The 13,718-nt window shown below is 58.6% G+C and overlaps 1 protein-coding gene and 1 long non-coding RNA gene across 8 annotated transcripts in view; one reads left to right on the forward strand and one right to left on the reverse strand.

Annotated features, from left to right (window-relative positions):
- LOC117974650 (uncharacterized) overlaps positions 1-6,791 on the reverse strand; it is a 252,116-nt gene extending 245,325 nt beyond the window's left edge. The window contains exons 1-2 of the long non-coding RNA XR_010113194.1: positions 6,363-6,791; positions 5,321-5,393 (exon numbers count right to left, since the gene is read on the reverse strand). This is a non-coding gene — a long non-coding RNA (uncharacterized LOC117974650). The remainder of the gene's footprint in view (positions 1-5,320; positions 5,394-6,362) is intronic.
- Positions 6,792-8,505: 1,714 nt separating this feature from the next.
- ZMIZ1 (zinc finger MIZ-type containing 1) overlaps positions 8,506-13,718 on the forward strand; it is a 248,024-nt gene continuing 242,811 nt past the window's right edge. For 6 of the 7 annotated variants that reach the window (XM_034930952.3, XM_034930956.3, XM_034930955.4 and 3 more), the window contains exon 1: positions 8,506-8,842. The gene's annotated coding sequence lies outside the window, so the exon portion shown is untranslated. The remainder of the gene's footprint in view (positions 8,843-13,718) is intronic. The other variant, XM_034930954.3, reaches the window with a different exon arrangement.

Consider the following 13,718-nt stretch of genomic DNA (forward strand, 5'->3'; position numbering starts at 1 on the left):
TGTGTGAGGGGCCACATGCTTAGATTTCTCAGGTGGAAAACTCGGTCCAAGGTGACATGGAGAGTCAGGGGCAATGCTAGGACTAGAACTTATGTCTCTGGCTGCCCATCTCACGGTTCCTTCTAGGACATATGGGCTGGGCAACTAGGAAGAGGGGGATCTTTCTGCACGAAGTCTGGTGTCTGTCTCAGAATATAAGCTCTGCAGCAGCGTGGACCAAATCTGTTTTGTTCACTGTTGGAGATCTGGCATATAGCAAGTATTTAATAAATATTCCTTAAAGGAATCGATGTGTCTGAGATCCTGTCTCCTGGCAGCATTTGGTCGGGTGGAGGTGGTGGGGGCTGGGAATGTCATCCTCTGACACCGTTACTTCCTGAGTCCCCACTGCAGCTTAGTGACACGGAATCAAGAGACCAGGGTTCAAATCCCAACTCTGTCACCTCCTTTGACCTTGGCCAAACCATTATGCCTCCTGAACCCTTAGTTTATTCTTCTACGAAGTGGGTTAGCAATCCCTGCCTGCCTCTTGAGGCTGCTGTGGCACTTGCGTGAGACGTCAAGTACTTTTTACAAACTAAAGAGCTGTGTCCACAGGAGGAAGGGGGTGTCAGGAGAGCTGGCTGTGGTGGCAGTGCCAACCCAAGGGTCCCTGGTGGACACTGGACAGTGGCCAGGATGCTGCTCTCTTAGAACTGCTGCTTGGGGTAATCTGGGTCAAACTAGCCAATAGCCTGTGGAGAGGAGGTCTGAGTACCAGACAGCTCACGAAAGGGGCAGGAAGCAGAGGATGAAATGAAGATGGTAAGGGAGAGTTGGAGAAGTCCTTTTTCCTCCTAAGACCAAAGGCAGAAGGCAAACAAGCAACTTAAAAAACTGTTTTTGTCTCTGTAGAGCTGTTCATCATGTTCCCCTTTCCCCCACGAGACCTTCACTATTACAAGAGGCCTTAATGTGTGAGCTGAGGACTGGCACCTGCCAAGTCAGGTGGGGGTGGGGTGGAAAATCCTCATATGTCCTAGAATCAGACCAGTGTTTCAAACCATTTTGGAAGAGGGATTTGTGTCGCTCTCCCAGACAAGCATCCCAAGTCCCCTCCTGGTAGGGTGGGAGGACAGGCTGGCGGGGAGGGAGGCCCAGCGCACCCCAGGCTGTGAGTGGATGAAGAAGGAAAGCAGGGGGTGGGGGTGCTCCTCCAACCCTCCCCCAAGGGCCATCTGATTTTTGCAAAGAGGGTGAAGGCAGCAGGAGGCTCAGAGCCAGGGCCAGGGAGGCAGGTGGAGAGGGTGTCCGTGGAGGGGCTGCACCGTCAGCCTGGGCCCCCAGTGGAAAGCAAAATAGAAAGGCCCTGTGTCAGCAGCCAGGCCCCTGGGCAGCCAGGCTCTCGGCTCCATTCTGTTCAGCGGGATTCTGGTTGGCACCAGCTGCAGTCAGGAACAATGCCTGGATTTCTTTCTTTCTTTCTTTTTTCCATTTTAATAGAGGGGGGAGAAGGACCAGAGCCACTCATTGAACAGCTCAGAATTGTGGAGGCGTCTGGGACCGTGTGTCCTTGAAAACAGCACAGTCGCAGGGGCCCCACAGCTGGCTGCAAGGTGCAAGAAGGCATGATACACTGGGAGCTCCAGGTCCCAGCCCTGCTGCTGTCTCATACTTGCTTGCTGTGTGACCTTAGGCAGGTCCATGCCCCACTCTGGCTTCCCCACAGCCTCACCAGAGCTTGCCTTCCAGGCCCCACTCAATGCCAACTCTTCTTCTTCCCCGAACTCTTAGAATGGCATTTGGTGGCCGGGTGCGGTGGCTCATGCCTATAATCCCAGCACTTTGGGGGGCCAAGGCGGGTGGATAATGAGGTCAGGAGATGCAGACCATCCTGGTTAACATGGTGAAACCCCATCTCTACTAAAAACACAAAAAATTAGCCGGGTATGGTGGCATAGTCCCAGCTACTCGGGAGGCTGAGGCAGGAGAATGGCGTGAACCTGGGAGGCAGAGCTTGCAGTGAGCCGAGATCTCACCACTGCACTCCAGCCTGGGCGACAGAGCAAAACTCTGTCTCAAGAAAAAAAAAAAAAAAAAAGAATGGCATTTGGTGTGGGCAGTCCTTCCTGAGAGCCTGTGAGCCCCCAGAGGGCTGGTTCTGGTCTTCCTCCATCCTGTGGGCCTCTATACCTCCCCTGCTCTGGATGGCCTGTCAGCCCCCAAGGCCTTGCACTGGGTGATGGGATGTAGCAGTGAGCCATCCTATGACCTGCAGCCTTGACAGAAGAGGGCCATGTAACACAATACCTCCCTAGCCTGTGAGGTGTCATACTAGGAAACGAAACTCCCTGTGCCTCAGTTTCCTCATCTGTAAAATGAGAATACTAATAGCTCAGAGGATGGGAGGAGTACATGTGTATGAGCTACTCAATGCCTGGAACATAGCAGGAACTTCACAAGTAATTCCTATGGTTATGCTGATGTTGGAGGCTGGGAGAGCAGCATACGGGGGTTAAGACAAGGAAGACGGCACACCTGGTGGAGGTATCAGGGTAGGCTTCCAAGCAGGTGGTTGCAGATGTGGCCTTGGTGACTGGGAGGGGTGTGTCCCAGGAGGTAGGAAGAGCATGAGCAATGGCACAGAGGTAAGAGTATGTACATAATGCTGGCAATTCTGGAAGTCACCCTGCATGGCCACAGGATGAGGTGAGGGCAAGGAAGCATGAGCCTTGAGGCTGGAGGACTGCACAGCCAGAAGGAGGAGAGATGCTGAGGATCTGAGACCTTCCCCCACCCCTCTCGGGGTGCAGGAGCTATCAGGAAGGAAGTGGGAGGCATGGTCCTCCTCAGGTCGCTTGTCCCAGACTTCCTCATCAGTGCCGCATGTACTTGCTCCTCTGGAGGGGCGCTGACGCAGGTGAGGGGACACTGCATGAGGAGACCTGGCTCTTGCACCCCCTCTTGTCCCCCCACCGAGTTGCTGGGACTACAGGCATGTGCCACCATGCCTGGCTGAGACCTGGCTCTTGTTCCAGCTCTGGTGCTTCCCAGTGGTGCAGGCAGGGAAAGCCATCACCTCCTTTTGGGGCTCAGCTTAGTCACCCACAAAAGGGCTGTTCTGAGGCTCAGAGGGTGAGAGGTGCCCCATGAAGGGAGGCGTTAGGGTCATTACCTATTCACAGTCCTAGATAGTCACAGTTCTGAGCAGCTCCCTCCAGGTATTTTCTTGTCCCTACTCCACTAAATGGCCCCCTCTGAAAGCCCTCCCTAAAGCAGGGCCGCCCTCAAACTCTAAAGTGAACTGTAGCTCAGTCCAAGGGTTAAAGGCTCAGACCTACAGAATCTTAGGACAATCAGAGGCAAAAGTGCTGCTGGATATCCCACACTCCCTCACTTGGCAGATGGGGAACAGGCACAGGGAGAGTTTGTGATGTGCTCAGGCCACACAGCAAGTCAGGCAATGGCGGGCTGGGCACATAGGTGTCCCGGCTCCTGAGGCAGGCTCCCAGCCTATTCTCTTGTGACTCCCATCTGAAGAAGGGGTTGGTGGTTGAACTGGGTCTCGAACCATAGGGCAGAACTCCATGGTAGAAAGTGAGAAGACGGCTGGCTTGAGGGAAGGACATTGGAGAGTCAAGCCTTGGAGGATGGGAAGGTGTGGGCTCAGAGAATGGAGGGGCCATCTGATTGGAAATGAGGGGGAGGCAGAGCAGGGGAGCCTAATTCGCTGAAGGACATAGATCTTCCCTGCTTGACCCAACCACCCACCTCTTAGAGGCACAGGGCTCAGAGCTGGGCAGGGCCGAAATGCTTCCTGTATCCACCAAGGGGTGAACTCTAAATGTAATCTCCATTACCTCACTGCCATGGGAGGCACCCTGGTCATTCCCTGGCAAGTGGGTGAGAGTCTTTACTCCACCTCAAAGTACCTGGTAGGTTACCTTATCTGCACCATAACCTGGCAGTGAGATGAGGGCAAGTCCCTATTCTCAACCTCAAGGCCCAGCCCAACCTGGAGCCCAATCTCGGCTCCACCCACTTAGCAGCTCTGAGATCTTTATTGTTTTGTTTCGTTTTTATGAGACAGGGTCATGTCCTGTTGCCCAGTCTGGAGTGCAGTGGCACAATCATGGCTCACTACAGCCTCAGCCTCCCAGGATCAAGTGATCCTCCGACCTCAGCCTCCCAAATAGCTGGGACTACAAGTATGTGCCACCATGCCTGGTTAATTTTTGTATTTTTTGTAGAGGCAAGGTCTTGCTATGTTGCCCAGGCTGGTCTCGAACTCCTGAGCTCAAGTGATCTACCCTGCCTTGGCCTCCTAAAGTGCACAGATTACAGGCATGAGCCACCATGCTCAGCCAGCTATGAGATCTTGAGCAGGTCACTTAACCTCTCTGAGCCTCTTCCCTTAGCAGGGAATGACACCTGGCTTGTGGAGAGAATACAACGAATGTTTCCAAAGTGCGTGGCACACAGTAAGTACTCAATGAATGAGATTTTCTTCCCACCTCTCTAGTCTCAATTTTAGATGTTCCCTGGCTCCCTTAAGTTCCAGAAGTGAGAGGTGGAGAGTGGGGACAGAGAAGGCAGCTCCTGGACAGGTGGGAATCCCCACTGTGTACCCGCCCCCAGCCCAGCCCAGCCTAGGAGGCCATACTCGCCGCACCCTACACAAGTCCTTTGCTTCCCTCAGGGACCTCAAGCCTCCCACCCTCACCATCCTGCTGGCCTCCAGATTTTCTGCCTCCTGAAACCTGGGCCCAGGCCCCAGCAATGGTCCTCTCCCCAATCTGCTGGTGGCTCCCACAGGACAGGGAAATTAACAGCACTTGAGTGTGCTCTGAAGGTTGGTACAACCTGGCGGCCCCACACTGCCCGCCCCCTCCTAGTGGAGCCAGGTGACTTCTGGGCCTGCAGGCGCTGAGCAGGATGCATCTTCCAGCTCTGGGCCACGAGGAAGTGATGGCACTGTCCTCTCTTGTCTCACCAGCAGATCTCCAGGCCCAGTGAGGCTGAGGCTTTTGGGGTGAGGTTGTTGGACACACAGTTCCCAGTGAGTCCTGATGGCACCATGGACCTTACAGGGGCTCAGAGGGGGAATGCAGCTTGCTTGGGGCTACACAGTCTATGGATGAACAGAGCCAGGGCTGAGGGGACAACAGGGAACTCTGTTCATGGGGGCCCGAGTTCCCATCCTGACCAATCTTGGGCAAGTCATTCACAGTTGAGTTTCCTCTGAAAGGGGGATGGTAGCGGCACCTAACTTAAGACAATGTGACAATTCAATCAGGGAACTGAATTCTCAATACCTAGGAGGACCCACCACAGTACTCACCACATAGTAGACAGTAAATAAGTCATAGCTTCTTCCAAGACCCCAGAGGTATCCAATCTACCCCATTACCTCCCTGGAAGATGAACAAAGAGAGCAAGGGCCTCAGAGACCCAAGGACTGGAGCCTAGGGAAGACCCAGGGCCCTGGTGGGCTTTCTGACTTGCTGCCATGCTTGCACAGAAGGGGAGGGTTGAAATGATCCCTGGTTCCATGCTACTAAGTTGAGCCTACTTGGCTCCTCTGCCCTCTGCAGCCACTTCCTGGGTTTCAGATGTAAATACTGGTGGGAGAGTAGGGGGCTGGGATGTGGGGTAGGGGGTGGAGCTTCTGGACAGGAGACTTTGAACATGAGTGGTCACCTCCGAGGTCACCTGCATCCCCCAATTCCTGGAAGTGGGCAGGCCCTGGATACTTATTGAGGAATCTGGACAGAAAGGTTGAGAGGGCTGGGCATCCAGACCTAGCTGGTCATTAAGGCAACAAGAACTGGTCTAATTGTGGGCTGGGCTGGATTATCACATCCCAAATCCTTAAATACCCAGAAACTCTCTTTTGGGATTTTGGACCTGGGTATGGGGTGGCTGCTGCCACAGCTGCAATGCTGTGGCTTGCTGGGAGTGGGACAGCTGTGGCTCCAGCCACCGTTCTGCAAGCTTAAGTCCTACCTTCGGAGGTTTCTCAGGTGGCCCTGGTGTACTACCTGTGAACTTGGGCCACCCACAGGCTGAGGAGGGGCTCAATCACACAGCAATGTGCTGGGACCATGACTCCCTGGTGTCCCTAGAGGTCTGGAAGTGCTTTCATACCACCCACCCTCTCCAGGGATGCTCAGCTGCCACCTACAGGGAGGGCGGGGGTGGAAGAGCAGCAGTCATCACAGTCCATGTCCATGTGACAGGTAGGAAGACTGAGGCCCCAAAGGAGTGCCTTTTCTTGCACCCAATGGCATAGGGAGGCAGAATTTCCCCTGGGGAAAATAAAATAATGCCCCCACTCCGCCGCCTGCGCCCCCACACACCCCGTCCCCCACGCCCGGGTGGACCTAAGCAGCAGTTTTCTGAGCTTTCAGGAATTCCAGACTGAGTTCACTGGCTGTGAGACTAGCGGAGCCTTGAGAATGAATTCAAAGCTGGCAAATTCATTTTGCCTCCTCTCCCTCGGTGGTGGAAGGAGTGATTTCTCCGGCTCTGAAGGAGTTCAAGCCGAGGTCAGCGAAGCCCTCAGAAGGATGTTCTAAAATGGGGGTGGGGGGTAGTGCTCCGGCCTGCTTCCCCGGTTGGCCCAAGGTCCGCGCTGATCACCGCCCAAGAGGCCCAGGAGACCCGCAAGTCTGTGCTGCACGTCCGCACTCCCATGCGGGCCTCGTCAATCAGGAGGCGGCTCCGGCCAGGCCTGGACATCTTCGGCCCGCCCCAGGCCCCGGGGGAGACCCCCGCCTGGGCCGCCTCCGGGTGCCCGCCCCCCGGCGGTGTCATTGTTCTCTGACGTCACGCCTCAGCCCCCGCCCCTCTCCCCCCACCCTTCCTCCCCCACCTCCGGCTCCCCGCGCCCCCGACCCAGCAGCCTCCGAAGCCCCGGCCGTGCAAGGCTCCCCCCGCAGCCCGGCCGGGGCTGCGCCCCCTTGCGCTCTCCCCAACTTGCCTTTGTTATTCCAGCTCCCTTCCTCGCCTCGCCTCCAACACGGTGGCAGCCTGCAAAACGTGGAGCGCGGAGTTACTGCCACACCTGGAATCCGAAGCGGGCTCCGCCGGCTCCCGGCCGAAGCCGCCCCCGCCTGCCGGGGAGGGGAGCGCGTGCGTGGGCGCGCGTGTGTGTCCAAAGAGGGCTGCGCGGGCGCCAATTATGATTGGGACTGGGGGTGCCGAAAATCAGGGGTGGGGGGCCTCGAGGAAGGGGTATGGAAGAGGAAGTGGGAGAGGAGGGCGTGTGTTTGTGTGTGTACGTTAACGTGAGGATTTAGTGCCCAGGGGAACGTTTCGTGTTTTGTTTTTTGATTGTATGTAGGGTTGTGTACAGCGATGTGTGTAAGTGTGTAACTGCGTGTCTCTGAGCGTGCCTGCTGTGGCCGTGTAAGCGGGCATCTTTGTGAGGGAAAGTAAGCGAGTGTGTGGGGGCGCGTTTGTGGTTTGGGGGGGAGCGTGTTTGCAATGCTGAGGGAGCGAACGTGTGTGCCGTTCGTGTAGGAGTTTCCGTGAGAGTGGCAGTGGACGTGAGCCAAAGTGGGCGCGTACTTGGATGCTCTCGGGGGGGTGGGTCGGCTAGGGGAACTCCCGCGAGTGGGTGCACCCAACTGCGCCTCGTGAGTACCTTAGCTCTCCGCTATCTCTGGCAGTGCCCAGTCCGGGGCAGAGGGCCAGGCCCCAGCCTAGCAGCTCCCACGCAGCCCGCGCGCACAGCGCCCCGGGCGCTCCGCGCGGGGCCTAGGGGAATCCACGCGTCTCTGGACTGTGCTAGGTGCCGCGGATCAACTGTGGGCACCACACCCCCGCTCCCCCACAGCTGTCGGGGGGCCGCGCTCTAGTCTCCCTCAAAGTCACCCTTGGTGGTGGTGGTCCTCTTCCCACCCCAACCACCAGTCCCCGGGCTGTAGGAACAATTCCAAAGTCAACCCCAGGGGAAGGCTTTGGAGATCCAGTTACCAACTCGCTTACCCCAATTCGGGTACCTGACAGCGCCCGGGGCCACAAGTGCACTCCAGGCGGGGGCGTGCCAGCGCGGGGCAGGGGCTCTCGGGTGAGCGGTGTGATTTTGGCTTCCTCCCCAAGGTGGTCCCTACCTAGGCTCAGCATTTGTTCCCCTCTCCAAACTTACTGGGGCTGGGGCCTGCATGGGGGCTGGGGGCTGCAGGGGGCGTCAGGGAGTAGCGGAGGGAGTAGGGCAAGGAGAGAGGTGAGTGGACTGCTGGCGTAGCGGGGAACCAGGAGCCAGGAGAAGAAAAGCTGGGAGAGCGCCGAGACCGAGGAGCGAGGAAGAGAGGAAGAGAAAGGAAAGGAAAGGCGAGGGAGAGAACGAGGAGAGGCGAAAAGGAAAGGGGAAAGAGAGCGCAAAGCGCGAGCCAAGCCGAGCGCCGGCAGCGGCGGCGGCGCGGCGCGGCGCTCCGCTCCGGCCTGACTCCGCACCGGCTTTTGCGGGCGGCCGGCGGCGCGGGGCCCTTTGGAAATAGAATAGCCAATGTAATCTGACACTTCAACTTGCTCGGCTCCGGGCGAGTTGATTCACTTACTCACCCCCTAACGCCGAGTTCCTTTTCACTGTCTGTGGACATTAAAAAAGCGAGCGGCGGCGGCGGGCGCCAGGGAGAGCGGGCGGCCGGGCGGCAGGCGGGCGAGCAGCGATCGGGCGGCCGAGCGAGCGAGCAACGCCGGCGCAGCGCGGTGACCCCAGCCCCAGCCGGCGCGGAGCAGGAGCCGGAGCCGAGCGGATCTCGGCGCCCTCGCTGCGCTCCTCCCGGCCCGAGCCTGCCCTACCCGGCGGTGGCGGCGGCGCGTCCTCCAGCGGCGGCAGCGGCGCTCGCAGCGCCCGGTAAGTTTGGGGCCAGAGCCAGGCGCCCGCTGGCTCCGGGGCTACCTCCCGCTCCCCGGGGACTCTCGGGGTGTAAGCGTGGGGATTGGGTGCTGGGGTTTTTCCCTTAAAGTGTCCCCCGGAGCGGGGCGACCGGCCGGCGGCGCGGGCTCCGCTCCGCTCCCCTTGGCGGCCGGGGGCGGAGGCGCGGAGGCCCGGCGGCCGGCGAGCTCCCGGCTGCGCGGAGCCGGCTTGGGCTGCGCGCGGGGGCCGGGTTTGTCAGGGTGTGCGGGGCGTAAGTGTGGTCGTGCGCGCGCGGACCCGGTGCCCGCCTCCTGCCGGCGCGCCTCCAGCCCTCGCTCCCTACACCCGGGGGCCGGGCAGGACCGGGAATCGGAGGAGGGAGGGAAGGATCGCCTCGGTCTCCTTCGCCTCCTCTGGGGAGATGCGAAGTTGTGCGCCTGTGTGTGTACAGGAACCGCTGGGGAAAGCGCTGGATTTCAGGGTGGCAAGGGGTGGTGGTGTTAACTTGTGCGTCTGAATTTCCAGGGAAAACATACACTTTTGTAAATGGGAGGTGGGGGCGCGGTTAAGTTGTTTGTGTGGGAATTGCCCGGGGAAAGCTGGCGCGCGGTACAAACGAGGAACGCGGAGGGGTGTGTGTAGGGGTTTCTCCCAGGGCTTCGCAAGCCAGAGGGGCGCTCAGGCCAGTGCCTGGACGGGGCTGCCCCGGCGAGGAGGGGAGCCCAGGGGGAAGATGTGCGTGTGTGTGCGCGCGCGCGTTGCAAATACGAAAGTAATTTCCCCGTGTTCTTTCTTCCTCTCCGTCTCCGGCGGCGGTGGCCCCGGGGGAGTGGGAGGCCAGCCGGGGCGGAGGTTGGGGGGCCGGGGCTGGAGCCGGGGTCGGGTGGGGAGGCGGGTTCTGGAAGCTTGCTTCACATTCCTGGCGTCTGGGCTGGGGAAAAAACAGTGGGGAGCGCGGCCTCGGCGTCTAGGGCGCGGGCAGCGGGCGCGCGTCGCCCCCTCGCTGGGGACATCTGTCCAGGAAGCCGGCCGGGCGGGGATAGGGCGCGGTGCGGAGGGCAGGCTCCCCGCCCTGGAGCGGTGGGGGCGCGGGCGAGGGGCGGCCGCCTTCCCGGCCATTGTGCGCCAGCAGATTTTCACGGGAGACTGCCCCGGAGCCGCCGGAGAAGGCCGGGAGCCGGCCTCAGCCCCGGGTTTAAAAGACACTCCAGGAATGTAAACAACCCGGGCGGGAGGGCGGGCGGACGGGAGCGCGCCAGGGCAGCCGGCCCGGGCCCCCCACCCCTCCCCGGGGACAGCCGGTCGGCACTGCCGCCCAGCCCTACCCCTCTACCTGCAGCAAACTTTTTCCTCCTCTGCTTTCCCTTCCCACCTCGTCCCTCCAGCAGGTCACAGAGCGAGGGCCGCTCCCGGGTGGGCCAAGGGTGCTTGGTACCCTTGCCTGACCGGGGAGGCCTGACGGCCGGGTCCCTGCTTCGGTGCCCGGAGCCCCGGCTGCGCCTGCCCGGGAGCCGTCAGCTTCCTGGGCAGGCAGTGCCCGAGTAACTGGGGCTTTGAGCCTGCCCGCCTGCCTCCCTCCCTCCCTCCCTCCCTCCCGCTGCTCCTTCCCCCGCGCGCTCTCCCCCTTCTCCTCTCCCCTGACTGCTTTTCCAATGCCCTGACATGAGGGAGGAAGATTTAACTTGGCAGCCCAAACAAATGTTCTCTCAGAGGTCCTCCAAGAAGCTGGCGGCTGGGCTGGCGGGGTGAGGGCACGGCTCGGCCAGCCTTTCCCTCCTCTCTGCTCTGCCACGGACATTTGGAGCCCTCTGGGTGGACAGCCCAGGGCATGGGAGAGTAGGGCCCAGCCCCAAAGATTTAAAAGGGCAGTGGGCGGCCGCCTGTGGAAGCCCCTGGCTCCGCGCCGGGTGCAGAGCCGCTCCGAGCTGCCTCCTGGTGCCAAGGGTTTTCTGAAGGATTTTCTTGAGCAACAGTTTGTCTCCCTGCTGCAACCTGGGAACCGGGCCTGGTAGACCAGAGGGTTAACCAGTGCCGACTCCTCCTCCCCTGGTGGGTGTGAGGACAGGCTGGTTACACAGGGCAGGGCAGGAGGCCAGAGGCTGTTCCCAGAGGTGCCTGGGTTTGCTTATTACTGTTTTTGAAGGTACAGATAAAGAGGCAGGCGCTGGGGCTGGAGAGCCGGGCAGCTTGGCGCTGGTGAATTCCAGCCTGCGTTCGCTGGCGCTTGTACGGTCCCGGGAGTGTGAAGCTGCTGTTGAGCTATCGGGGAAGTTGAGATGAGAGCGCAAGCTCTTAGCCTTCTCAGCCCCGGCAGCTTTGTGAGGGGGTCCAGAGTGGGGGAAATTCCTGGCCCCTCACTTGCTGGCTCCTGGCCCCAGTGCAGGGGCCGGGTGGGTTTGTGAATACCCCAAGCCTTGGGCTGACCTTTCCCTCTTCAAGTCGAGGATGTTGAAACACCAGCATCAAACAAAAGACACATTGAAAGCCCTATCTGCTACAGAGCACGTGTGACTTGGGGGCCCAGGGAATGCATTTGGAGGGAGATGGTGTTTTCTTCTGAGCTTTATGATTTTCGGTTGGGTTTTGTTTTCCCCCAAAGGACAGAAGCGTCTCCTTGTCCCAAATCACGAGGTTTTGAAACGCTGTTTTCACATGTAAATCTCAAAAGTTTAGACTTCTGAGAGTTGGTGGCAGTGACTGGGGGTGGGGGCTGGGTGGGGGGAGGAGAAGGGAGCAGTAGGGAGTGGATTCAAGAGGTGGATTTGGCATTTTGGGTAGGGCTTACTGAGAAGAGTTGGGAATAAGAAATTGCTGGACTTATGAATAAATAGCCTTGTCTATGCAGAAAAGGGTTGCTGGCTTCTTTGTGGGGACAAAATGTCCCTTTTCCCTCCTAAGCAAAGGGGGGAGGAGGGTTCTTGTTCCTCTCACAGCCAGGGGCAAAATGAAGAAAGGTCCAGAGACTGCGGGGTTTGGCGACAGAACCACAGTTTCTCCCTCACGCGCGCGCGCACGCACACTCACTTCCCTAGCCACAATAACAACGCTGTCTCCATCCCTGGCCCCCATAGATATGCCTCCAACATAGGACAGGTGTCCATGCTTGACTCATTCCAGAAAATTGCAGGGGCAAGGACCCAACTGAGAAGAGCTGCAGACTTCACTTTTTTTCCTGTTTCTTCCTGATGGCAGGAGGGGTGAAGGGATTTAGGAAGGAAGGCACTTTGAGGCCTGCTGCATCCTGAGAGTTTCGTCACAAGAATACCTGCGTATAAAGCCACTGACCCTGAGGGTCCAACGAGTGGCCATGACCCTGGCCTCAGGGTGAGGCATTGTTGTAAGAAATTCGGGCACCAACCAGTTAATTTCCAGAAGCTTCTGTAGGCACTTGGTCGTGGGACCAGGAAGCAGGGCCTGCTGGTTCGTGGCTGGGTCCTCTACATTTTCATTCATAACTTTGCTCCCCAGGGCCCTGGCCCAGCCCCTGTCACTGCTGCCTGGTCTTTATGAGGCTTCTTAGATTTTGTGTGGACAACAAAGGCCGGGCTGCCACGATTACCCAGGACACTGCTGCAGCCTTGCCTGGCGACAGCTCTGACCTCTTAGCAGGATATAGTGCTCTCTGCTCATGCCCTTTGGGGGAGTGCTCTTTGTCCTTAAGAGTCCCTCAGGATGGGGAGGCAGCAATCCACCTGGCTGTAAGCTCCGGGGCATTCTGAGGTTGGGCCCTGCCTTTAGAGAGGATGAAGGGAGGAGGCTGAGAAAAGCAGTCCTAGGCATAGGCTCTGGGGAGAGGCCAGACCCCATCATGATTGAGAGGGTCTCCCTATTACCGGAGGAGATGGGTGAGAGGACCAAGGTGTCAGGAGGCTGTTGCTTGCTATCTGTGTTGGGCCAGTAACTCTCCTGTGCTGGACCTCAGTCTCCTGATCTGTAAAATGGGTCTGAGGGCAGAACTCCTCTGATCCCACTTGGTTGCTGGGAGAATGAGGCAGATGTGGGCATGAGTCCCCTAGGCATGTGTCCCTTGAAGGCCTGGGAGGCTCTGGGTACAGAATGGGTAGAACACAAAGGGTTTAGATTGCAAGTGCTAGAAGCATTTTGCTGAAACTGCTCTCATCCAGACCTACTTCCCTGGCAGCTGATTGTCCAGTCTTGGCTTGCATGCCCCCCACAGGACAGGGTACTCATTACCTCCTGGAAGCCTCTGCCTTCAGTGGGCAGTTGTGAGTGTTAACATGTTCTGCTACATGCCTTCTGCAAATCCACACCTCCTGACCCCATTCTGGGCTTGAGATGCTGAGGGGCCCTCCAGACCATAGACTCGTTCTTTCCTGAATGATCCTGGGTTCAAGACCAGTGCCTAGGCAGGCCCCTAGGTAGGGGGACACATTCAAGTGGCTGCTTCTAGCCCTTATTGGGAATGACCTGTTGTGGGGGGTGCAGAAGGGGGAAGGGTCTGCCTGGGGGTGCTCACTGTCATCTGCCTTTGTGTGCCAGGTTTGCCTCTGGGCACTTTCCTTGGAGCGGGGTATGAGAAGGAAGGGGGTGCGTGATGAGGGCTGGGGTTGGGTCAGGGGCCCGGCATGGGTGCCACAGGTGTTGACTGTGAGTGTCCACCCTGTGGATAAAGACTGTGTCCTGGGAGAGACCAGAACTGTGGAAGACAGTTCCTGTTCCTCAGGAGCCCACAGTCCAGTGCCGGCAGGAAGATCAGTCCAAATAAATAATTAACCGCTACCAGCTGGCTGCCTGCCACGGGCGCGTGATGACAGTAATAACCACAGCCCCTCTCCTTTGTATGGTACTTGGTGGATTTAGAAGCATTTTCCATCTTTGTTTATCCCCAATAACAACAGTGTAAGCTAGTTAC

This window comes from Pan paniscus, chromosome 8 (genome assembly GCF_029289425.2).
Source record: "Pan paniscus chromosome 8, NHGRI_mPanPan1-v2.0_pri, whole genome shotgun sequence".
Taxonomy (NCBI): Eukaryota; Metazoa; Chordata; class Mammalia; order Primates; family Hominidae; genus Pan; species Pan paniscus.